The sequence below is a fragment of the Agelaius tricolor genome, unplaced genomic scaffold, assembly GCF_023055355.1.
Source record: "Agelaius tricolor isolate 1412-34295 unplaced genomic scaffold, bAgeTri1.0.p SCAF_35, whole genome shotgun sequence".
NCBI classification, from domain to species: Eukaryota; Metazoa; Chordata; class Aves; order Passeriformes; family Icteridae; genus Agelaius; species Agelaius tricolor.
The window spans coordinates 4,504,286-4,515,870 of NW_027269295.1; positions in this window are offsets into that span (position 1 = coordinate 4,504,286).

Consider the following 11,585-nt stretch of genomic DNA (forward strand, 5'->3'; position numbering starts at 1 on the left):
GCTCTGCTTGGTTTCTTTCTGATGGGAAGGTGAGGGGTGTTGGGGGCTGTCCCATGGCTGTGTGGGTCTGAGGGTTCCTGCTCGCTCTGAGGGAGTTTTTGGCAGGAAAAAAGCAGCAAAGGGAGTGGATGTGCCCAGCAAGGGTGGTAGAGGAGGCTGGAGGCATCTCAGCAGTGCACTCCTGTGGGGAGGTGTAGGAGCATCAGGGGTAGCACGGTCGGGACGGACGGAGATGAGAGATCTCTGCAGCCAGGACTGGAACTTGGGGTTCATTGCAAAGGGCCTGGGTGCAGGGCCCTGCTGGGAGCTGCCAGCCACAGCTCAGAGCAGGCCTGAGAGGAGAGAGGGGGAGAGAGGATGAGAGGGTGAGAGAGTAAAAGCATAAGAGAGTAAAAGGGGTAAGAGAATAAATGGGGTAATAGAGCAAAGTTCCTGTTACAATACCATAAATCTTCTTCTGTGTTGAATATTCTGATTCTCACTAACCAATCTAGTACAAGATACAAATCCTACAGCATTTACATACAGCCTATAAGAATCATTACATTACCATACTGTGTTACATTTTAAACCCTAAAAACTCCTCTTTGGGCCCCTTCTGCCAAGCTAGTGGGGTCTGCTCTGACCCTTGGGCCTGTCTGCAAGCAGAGGGTGTTGTTCCATCAAAAGGGGATCACCTTCAGCTGGCCACACCATTGTTTTCTACTTGTTCAGTAACTGAGGTATCTCAAAGCTTGCTTTCATTTCAATCTCACTCATCGTTTCTATATTCTCAAAATCTTTTGCCAGGCAATCATATTTATGAGGCTTTCCTGTTTCATCTTCCCCAGCAGGCAGGGAAGGGTTTGCCCCCCTCCAGGCTCTTCACTGGGTTTCCAGGTACAAACCAGCAGGGTCACCCCTGGATCAGGAGCTGTTCCTGTGCCTTTGGCAGCCCAGCCAGTCCAAAGTTCTCACTGATGGCCACAACGTGCAGCAGCCACGACCACCGAGGGCTGTGAGCCTGTTCCCAGCCTGTAAAAATAACAAACAGCTCCCTGAGCAGCAGCAGCAGCCCAGTTTTCCACGTCTCAGTCCCTGGTGGCTCCCCCTGCCCCTCTCTGAGGCTGGATCACGTTCAGGGGATGGGTCCCAGAGGGGCTGGGTCACTTTGTGGTTTGCCCCTGTGGGTCTCTCCAGCTCCCTCGTTCACAAAACAGCCCCTCTCAAGTTCAGCTGACACTGGCCAGCCTTTCCAAAGTTGTTGGCAGAGGATAGACAGACAGACAGACAGACAGACAGACTCATGCTGTGGTCCCATAAGCTCCGTTGCCGTGGGATCCAAGGCTTGGAAAACAAATTCCAGCAATCCTGTTTAATGTGCTCCTCTTTACCCCGAATCCAGAAGCATCTTCCAGGGGTGGGAAAACTCATCCCCCCAGGGTGGTAGAAAATAGCAGCACCTTACCACAAACAATTTCAAGGGGAGCAATCCCAGTTTTGGACTGAGGCTGGGGGGACACTGTTCTGAGAGGGAAGAGAGCAGAGATTGATGCCTTGGAGGCTGCTCAGAGTCTTGGGGAGCCTGGTGCCAACTTCTCCTGCTGGGCTGAGGGCAACAGTGCTGTTCTCCAGCCCCACATGTTGGAAAAAACAGCACTTGAGTGGTGTAGTTTTGCGTGGGCAGGCACTTGAGCTACTCTGGAGTCCCCAGGCCACAATTAGAAGTGTGGCTTTGCAAGAGGAACCTTTTTCTTTCCCCACAGCTTCACAAAAACTGAGCCCAGCCGTGGCCACAGAGAAGGGATCCAGAGGCCTACTCATGTGGGGGGAATAAGTGCCTGGTTCAGTCTGTCTTCTCCTGCTGTGTCTTTTCTTGTGGGGCAAAAACCACTTGGTGCTGTTAATGTGATTAATAAGCCATCCTTGGAGTCTCTGCCACATCCTGTACACGCTTCCAGACAGAAGTGAGCAGTCAGCAAAGCCTGCACACTGCTCTGCTCCAGATGGGAACCATCAGCTGGGAAAGCACGAGCAAAAGGACTCAGCTCTGCAGTGGGGAGGCTGCAGTGGGCACCCAGAGCTCCCAGACCTCTGCACACCGAGCTGAGAGTAGCCAGGACCAGCAGTGGCCAGAGGGTGCTACAATGGGGCTGTTTTTTCAAACAGTTTGTTGAAAAGGAGCAGGGAATTTCAGCATTACCTTGCAGGGAGAAAATATGTACACAGCCCTTCACTTCATACTAATATTTACCCCCAGATCCTGTCACGTCAGGGTGCCTGTGACGATCACACCCTGACCCAGAGCCTGTGGCCTCACCAGAGCTCTGCAAGTGCTGCTGGAAAAGGAGGCTGAGGCTCACACCACACCAGAAAATTGGCCCAGGGGCTGGGACAATGGGCTCACACCCTCACTGCCCTGTGCTCATGGAGTGCCAAACCCACCTCGTTCCCAAGTGTCCCAGCCTGGGGATGCTGCTCTCCAGGAGCTGCCCTTCACCCAAGGGAGCTGGTGGAGATCCAGCTCTGAGAAAGCACCTTGGTGGCCCCAGTGATGTTCTGTGGGCTGGGAGATGGAGGGAAGGAGGAATTTGATAGCTAAGGCATGGCCCAGGGTGTGCTCCTGATCCATGTGCCCTGCTCCAGCTCCAGGGAAGCCTCTCCATCCACACCAGTGGCCACAGGGCCCAGTGCTCCTGCCCAAGGCCTGTCACAAGCTGGGAATGGTGGCTCCACCATGCTGGTGCTGGCTGGGATCAGAGGTGACACATCTGTACCGTGTGTCTGTGTCCTGCTGGCACCTGGGGACAGCTGAGGGGAGGGCTGGGAGGTCACTGTGAGGGACAGGCAGGAATGCAGCTGCAGGGGGGAGATTAGGAAAGAGAACCTGCAATAACTGCACTGCAGTTTTTACATGTTAAAATTGAAATTCCTAGGAAACCCCATCCCATGGAAGCTGGCAGCAAGGAGAAGTGGGTGTGGGGGTGGCACAGGGTGAGAAGCCTTGGGAGACAGAGCTTGCAGATTCCCACCAGCTTGAAGGACATGTCCCTTCTTCCTCAGTGTTATCTGCACCAGGATAAGAGCCAGGAGCTCCAGGTTTCCCTGTATGAACCCCACCACAGCCACCCTCACGTTTTGGTGGCTCCTCGCTCTGAGCAAAGCCCTTGGGGAGAAGAAAAAAGGCAGGAAAACACCCTGGCAGGCCAGAGAGGCTGACACTGAGCAGGAGCCAGCCCTTCCTTCCGCGGCCGGCTCCTCTTCAGCTGCGCCGGCTGATATGGTTTATCTGAGCGGCGCTGGATGTAAACGCTGTCAGCGCCGGCCGGGATTAATTCCCGGCAGTTTGGCAGCCGAGATGAAACAACAGCGCTGCAAGGGGGGGAGAAAGGGGGGAAGTGCACATCTCAGACTGAAAAATCCTCCTGGTTAATTTACAGCCGGGTTTCTCTTCTCCCAGGCACTCGTGAGAGAAAGCAAGACCAGCAGCAGCAGCAAGAGTGTTGCAGGGAGGGGGAGGACTGGGAAACCACGCTTTCCCCACGCTCAGGAGCTGTCCCCACAGTGCCAGGGACACGGTGGGGTGAGGCCATGGCCCACAGCCCCCTGCCCAGCCCAGTCACCCCCAGGACCGCTGGGTGCTGCTGGAGGAAGCAGCGCCGAGGGCACCGGGATGCTCCGGACACCAGGATGCTCCGGATGCCTGAACCTCGAGAGGTGGCACCATGCCCAGACAGGAGCCCCCTCTGCTCCCCCTGGCCCAGGGGCCACTGCCAGCCCTGCTCTGACGAGCACTCACTGCCCTCTCCTTGGGGAAAAAACCACCAAAAAACACATTCTGGCTGAATATCCCTGTAAGAGCCTAAATGAGAGATGTGGGACTCCAAAATGCAGTTTATTGTACCCAAGATGTTACAGCAGTCCAGGGTCATGGGTGACAGAGCTGTGCCTACAGCTGTCAGCTCCAGCTGCAGGCAGGCCTGGAGTCCTGCATCCCTCACTCAGGCTCTTACTAATGGTGCCCCACGTTGGGCGCCACTGCAAGAGCTGAGATGAGAGATGTGGGGCTCCAGGCTGCTCTCCAAAATGCAGTTTATTCCATCCAAAATGCAGTTTATTGTATCCAAGGTGTCACAGCAGTCCAGGGCTGTGGGTGACAGCGCTGTGCCCACAGCTGTCAGCTCCAGCTGCAGGCAGGCCTGAACACCCTTTGGTTTTGGTTACAGTGCATTATAGACTTTTCTTTGCTGAGCATCTTAATACATAAGATGCTATGTATTAGTATATATACATCTATCCCTTAACTTTTATCTATAGCCTATCATAACTACTATAATTACCACATTCATGTTACTGTTGTCCAATCAGTAAAAGTTAGTACATTACAGTTTAAGCTAGAAGTTGTTTCTCAGTTTTCTTGCAGTGGAAAATTCTGAGACCTTTTTTCTACTTGCCACATTTGCTGCCTTGTTTGCCTGTGCTCTCTTTCTGCTTGGTGAAAACATCTTCTTGTTTGGGGTGGGTTTATCCTTTGCTCTAAGTTATAAAAACCCCTTCCAATCAACCTTTGCCTCCTTGGTTATCCAGTCAGACTGGCTCAGCAATTCTTTTCTTCTATATCAAAACTTGCTTCCATCTCTATTCCTTCATCAGATTCTGCATTTAAAAATCTTTCTGCTAAGCATCCATATCTGTGAGACTTTCTTGTCAAACTTTCATCCTTCCCAACATCTCCCCATCCCTCACCAAGAGATCACCCAAGGACTTTGCTGCTGGGGAGATTCCCAGCCCAAAATAGGTGGGACTGTCACTGCTGTTTATTACAAATCCTTTTTATTAATTGACAAATGTTTTTTCTTTAAGGGGAAGCTTTGGAAAACTGCCCTGTTGATGTTCCAAACAGGTCCTGAATTAAAATAACCATCGGGCTCTGCCACATTGCTGTAGTTTATATTTATACAGCAGAGGGATTTGGTTTGAGGATACTTTTCTAAGGAATAGTGTGGTTTTCATTTACTTTCTTTGGATATTTAAGTAAATAATCACAAATACTTTCACTTACTTTCATTGTTTTTTTGGTAGAGGATTGGCTGGACTAAAAGCCAGGCAGTGCACAGGAAGATAAATTGATTTATTTTGAACTTAGGAAACCCATGCCCCATCTGTCTGCCAAGAGCTGCACACCACTCAGGGCTCTGCAGCCAGCAAATTATGATTATACGCAGGGTTTAATAATTTTTTTTTTTTTTTAATTTCATATGTACCTACATAAAATGTAGTCCCTGGCCTGCATCTGTCAGGGCACTGGCTGACATCCACACCAGGTGGAGAGGTGAAGAGAGGTTGCAAAATGCAGGAAGCAGATCCTGGAAAAGATACTGTCAGTTTGGGGAACCTGATTTAAAAATAACCCTCATGGTGGTGGCTGAGGAGGAGATCAGTGAGACAGTGGTTGTTCCCTGCTCCATGCAAACCTCCCTGTGCCATGGTTCCCTTTTGGATCAGGGGCTGGCAGAGGGTTTGGTGTAGGAGCGTTGGGGGTAGCACGGTCGGGACGGATGGAGATGAGAGATCTCTGCAGCCAGGACTGGAACTCAGGGTTCATTGCAAAGGGCCTGGGTGCAGGGCCCTGCTGGGAGCTGCCAGCCACAGCTCAGAGCAGGACTGAGAGAAGAGAGGGGGAGAGAGGATGAGAGGGTGAGAGAGTAAAAGCAGAAGAGAGTAAAAGGGGTAAGAGCTAAGAGGGGCAAGAGAGTAAAAGGCAAGAGGGCCAAGTTCCCGTTACAATACCATAAATCTTCTTCTGTGCTGAATATTCTAATTCTCACTAACCAATCTAGTACAGGATACAAATCCTACAGCATTTACATACACCCTATAAGAATCACCACATTACCATACTGTGTTACATTTTAAACCCTAAAAACTCCTCTTTGGGCCCTTCTGCCAAGCTGGCAGGGTCTGCTCTGACCCTTGGGCCTGCCTGCAAGCAGAGGGTGTTGTTCCATCAAAAGGGGATTACCTTCAGCTGGCCACACCATTGTTTTCCTGTTGTTCAGTAACTAAGGTGTCTCAAAGCTTGCTTTCATTTCAATCTCAATTATAGTTTCCATATTCTCAAAATCTTTTGCCAGGCAATCACATTTATGAGGCTTTCCTGTTTCATCTTCCCCAACACCTTGGGGTGTCTGCAGAGGTGTTGTGCCTACAGGTTCCTGTGGAGAGAGGGGGTTCCAGCAGACACACGGGGCTGCTAACAATGCACAGGGCAAGTGCAGGTCTCGGCAGCCCAGCCTTGCTCTCTACCAAGCCCCATCTCCCCTGGGATGCCAAACCCCCCTGGTCCCCAGGCAGGAGGGGCTGGGGCTGCTGGATCTCTGCCTCCTGCCCGGCCCAGCTGCTGGGCTCGAAGCGGGGAGGCTCTCGGGAGGTGAATGCAGGCGAACACGGCGCTGCAGCCTCTGCCCAGCCAGCCCGGACCCGCCTAGCCCCGCACGCCGGCAGGAGAGCCCTGGGAATGCTGGATAAATAGCAGTGGGCGAGGAGGATCGCTTCTCAAAGGTCAGCGCTTCCTCCGCGCCGCTGTGAACTCGCCCACTTGCATCCCTCCTCCTCCTCCTCCTCCTCCTCCTCCTCCTCCTCTCCAGGCCATCCTTGGAGCATCCTCTGCCCCAGCCCCGCTCCCAGCAGCTCCCGCTGGCCCAGCCCCACAGCCGGGGGCACAAACAGCTCCCCACCAGCCAAGCTGTTCCCAGCTTTGACTCTGACTGAACAGTCACTAGAAGGAAAATTCCCAAGGCTGGACTATGCTAGGTTATTTCACAGAGTCACAGAATTTGCTGAGTTGAGGGAGCAGGCAGCTCCCAGCCTCCTGACCTTTCCTGCTCCACTAAATCACTCCAGAGTCCTCCCAAGAGTTTATTCTTTGAGAAAGCAATAAGAGAGGAGGAAACCCCAGAAGACAAACTCCCACCAGCCTGCCTTTGATTACATTTGATATTGTTTTATTTCTTAATGCTTTCCCACTGCAGGCTGGCCGAGGAGGGAGGGAGGGTGGCCCAGAGGGCAGGAGGAGGCAGTGCTTGAAAGGAGTAAATATACAGATTTTCCCACTGATATCTGTGGCTTAGGGTGGCTCAGTGAGGATCTGAGGGTAACAGTGGCTCTCAGGATGGGTGTCAGGGTCCCCCAGTTGCCCAGGCTGTGAACTTGGGGTGAGCAGGAGCATCCCCATCCCTGCTGGGTGCCAGGGCATGGGCACAGCTGCAGAGCACGGCTCGGGGTGGGCAGTGGGTGCTGGTCCCCATGCCCCAGCCCCTCGATGGCTGAGGCAGGTGAGAATGACACCACCAGCTCCATCTGCCACACAGCCGGGTGGCACCACTGCCACCACCCCTGTGGTGCCCGTGGGGAGACCTTGGAGGGGCTTTTCTTGTGCTCTGCCCTCCCAGAACCTGACCTGAGCTCCCAGTTTGCCCGACAGGAAAAACTTCTCCTGTCCCTGCCTGAAGCACCGAGAGCCACGCTATCCCCAGGGCTCCTGGTGCCATCAGGAGCCGGGCAGGGGTGACAGCTGCGACACGCGGCGTGGCACTGGAGGGAAGGAGGCGAGAGGGCAGGGAGCGATGGCAGAGGCTGAGCATCCCCTGCTGCTGCTGGAGCAGCTCCCATCCATTCCATCCCTTCCATCCCGCTCGGAGCGCGGCCACGGGCTGGCCTCTGCCGTCCGCAGCGGGAACAGCAGCGCGGCTCATCCAGCGGCTGGCACTGCCACAGCAGCCCGGGGGCGGTGGCAGCAGGGACACGCGTTTTGTGACCCTGAGGGAGTAAAGCAGGGCAACCCCGACCACGGGGAGAAATGATGTGTCTGACTCTATTGATATCAGAAGGGTAATTAATTACTTTATTATACTATATTATATTATTTATGATATATTATATATAATAAATAATAAACAATATAATATATTATATTATATATACAATCTATATTATATTATATTATATTATATTATATTATATTATATTATATTATATTATATCTTTATTACACTATATTATAGTATAATATAATATACTATATACTATAGTATATTATATTATGCTATACAATATTATTCTAAATATATGCTATACTATATTATTCTATACTATAGAATATGCTATACAATATTATTCTAAATTATATATAATAATATATATAAAAATTATTATATTATTCTAAATTATATATATTCCAAATTATATTCTAAATTATATTCTAAACTATATCACGTTACATCTAAACTGAATTTGTACAAGCACTCGACTCAATTGGACAGAATTTTGTGACTGTTTGCTGACAGTCCCCCCCCACACACACACACGTGGATTCAATTGGTTAACGAATTAAAACACTCACATTAGAATCTAATTAAGCAAATTCCTTCAGGTAAATAATCTTCCTCAATGCATTCTACTTGTTCTAAAACACAGGACCAGTAAATGAGATAAGAATTGTTTTTTCTTTCTCTGAGGTTCAGAGAATGTGAATGCTAGAAACATCCTTGGGAAGTTGTGCCTTGCTTTTCTCTGTGAATGTGGCTACCGTGGGACATGGTGGGGGTGGGACACAGAGGGTCTGAACCAGGGGGAGGGATGGAGCAAGGTGTGTCCCCTGTGTGCAGGTTTGCACCCCCAGGTTGTGTCCCCAGAGATCAGGGGATGAAGGGATGGGGGGCACCAGGTGTCTGGAGGGGCTGTGGGGACCCAAACCAAACCCATCTGCCTTTGTGTGGGAGCAGCTCAAGACAAGCAGAGGGGTCTCACATCCATATGGAGGTACATAAAGAGCCAATAATGGAGGAAAGAATCCTGGAGAACCTGGAGGATTAAGGAAGAAGTTGGAAAGACTAGAAAACCTTGGACTGCAGCCTTGGGATGGGAGTGTGGAGTTTTTACAACACAAAAACTCTGAGGCTGTGGAAACTGAGATCTTTTGTTCCAAGCATCCCTGTGACACTTCCTCTTGAAAAGTCACTGGAGCTGATGCCAAGCTCGTGGAGCTCCTCTGCAGGTGGAGGCCCACCCAAAACACCATTCCCCAGTTCCATCCAGTTCCAGCTCATCCCATAATACTGGCCCTTTCCACCTGTGTCCCCCAGCCAGGGCTGGAGGTTTCTGGTGAGGGGGAAGATCAAACCCACAGGATGCAGAGCTCCTTTTCCACAGGGAGCAGGAGCCTCTTGGCTCTAGCAGCTCTCCCAAAACACAACCATGGGGTTGATGCCACATGTCACAGCCTCACTGGCCCCTGGGTTTGTTCAGCAGCATCCTTGGGAAGAAAAACTAGCTGCCATGCCTTCTTACAAGATACCTGAACAGCAATAGAATCATAAGATTGTTTGGGTAGAAACGGACCACAGATCTTATCTGCTGCTACAGGGTACACGGCCAAGGAAAGCTGGGCTCAGTTTGCCCCTGAAAATCCTCTTTTAAACCCCCTGAAACCTTCCCTGCTGTGGTTTCTGGAGAAACCTGATGCTGCTCAGATCTCCTGCAGTGCTCCTCCACACCCAGGGACAGAACCTGCCCCAGCAGCAGCCCCTGCCAGCCTTGGGTGGGCAGCGAGCAGCAGGACCTTGGTGGCTCCGGGCTGTGGGGACAGATCCCATGCTGGAGGGTTTCATGGAACAGGAGGGAGGAAAATCTCTTGCCCAGAGATATCCCAGCTCTGGGCCCAGCACACCACCCTGCATAGGATGGTCTCCCAGCCCTGGGATGCAGAGTGCTGTGTCCTGTCCCTGCTTTCCTTGGAGCACAGACCAGCCAGAGCCCTCCTGGCCAGGCTGTGGAGCCGTTTGCTCCACGAAGGGAAGTGCTCTGCACAGCGTCTCCTGACGCAACACCCTGTCCTTGCTGCCTTGGGGTTTTTCAGTCATTTCTTTTGCTTCCTTATTGCCCAATGCTCAGCAGGGCTGGCACAGGTGGCAGTCACCCTCCTCTCCTCCCCTCTGTGGGCTTTGCCATCCTGCCTGGCTCCTCCGTGGAAAGACACATCCCATAGGACACAAGTTTGGAGCAGGACGCAGGCAGGGGCACGGCAGTGACAGCCGTTGTTTATCCCACCCAAAGGTTGCTCTGTCCTTTCCCAAATGCCAGGAGAAGACCTGGCACCTTGGCACAGGTCCCTGCTTGCCACCTGCACCTCACCCTTTGCTCACCCCTGAGTCACGGGCAGGGAACACCCCCACCCTGGCCCTGCCCGCGTCGGGCTGTCTGTGCCCAGACACCCACCCTGGCACCTGCCCGGCCCTCCCTCCTCCACCCGCTTCCAGCCACGCCTTCAAAGGAGCCGGCAGGAACCAAAAGCTTCCCCCCCCCTCCCTTCCACCAGGAACCAGGAGCAGATTTGCTGAGCGTGAAGCCGTGGAAGGCAGAGAGGGCTGATGAGAGCACGAGCTCAGTGCCCAAACAGGCACCAGTGAATGCAGGCTGGGTGTGCAGGGAAAAGAAATATAAGAGGAAATTGTAGTTTTGGACAGCAAGGCATAAAATTCCTCGTCCTGCCTGGTCCCAGCTGTAAATTCAGCCTGGAACCTGTAGCTAGTTGTGAATCAAGAATTTATTTTGTGGCAAAATCCAGAGCATATTGTCCTGTATAGACCCCTCAGCAACAAAACCGTGCCAAACCCGATCTGCAAAGGTCTCTCCTCAGCCCCCATATCCTGCCAGCACCGAGTCTCCCCCTCAGGGATGGAGGGAGCTGAAGTGAGGCTGTTGTGGAAGAAGAACAGCCCAGCGCTGATGGTGATGGAGCAGGTGCAGCTCCCGAGGGGCTGAGCACCCCAGCCCCGGATGAGTCAGGCTGTGAAAGCCGACAGGACCGGCCCCGCTGCCCGCTGCCCCAGCCGGGCTGGGCGGGACGTGCCTGGGCCCGCCGAGCCCGCGGGGCTGTGCCAGCCGCCCCTGCCTGCACCCCAGAGTGCCCAGCGCTGGGGTGTGGGGTCAGGGGGGCATCCCTTAGAGCCCTAATGGTGGCCAGTTCTACTAGTGATTGTCCTAATAATGACCAGTCCTAATACTGAGAGTTCTGATAGTGACCAGTCCTGATGGTGGCTGCTTGTAAGAGTGATCAGTCCTAAAAGTGGCTGATCCTAACAGTGACCAGTCCTAATAATGACCAGTCCTAATAGTGACCAGTCCTAATGGTGACCCATCCTAACAGTGACCGTTCCTAATAGTAACAGGTCCTAATAATGACCAGTTCTAATAGTGCCCTGTTCTTATGGTGGCTGGTCCAAATTATGCCCAGTCCTAATGTTGACCAGTTCTAATACTGAGCAGTCCTAATAGTGACCATTCCTAATGGTTACCAGTCCTAATGGCAGCCAGTTCTAATAGTGACCACTCCTAATAATGCCTGGTCCTAATAGCATCCAGTCCTAACAGTGACCAGTTCTAATACTGAGGAGTCCTAATAGCAACTGTTCCTAGTAATGACCATTCCTAATGGTTACCAGTCCTAATAGTAATGGGTTCTATTAGTGACCAGTCCTAATAGTGCCCGGTCCTAACAGTGACCAGTTCTTATAGTGGCTGGTCCCAATAGTGCCCAGTCCTAATGC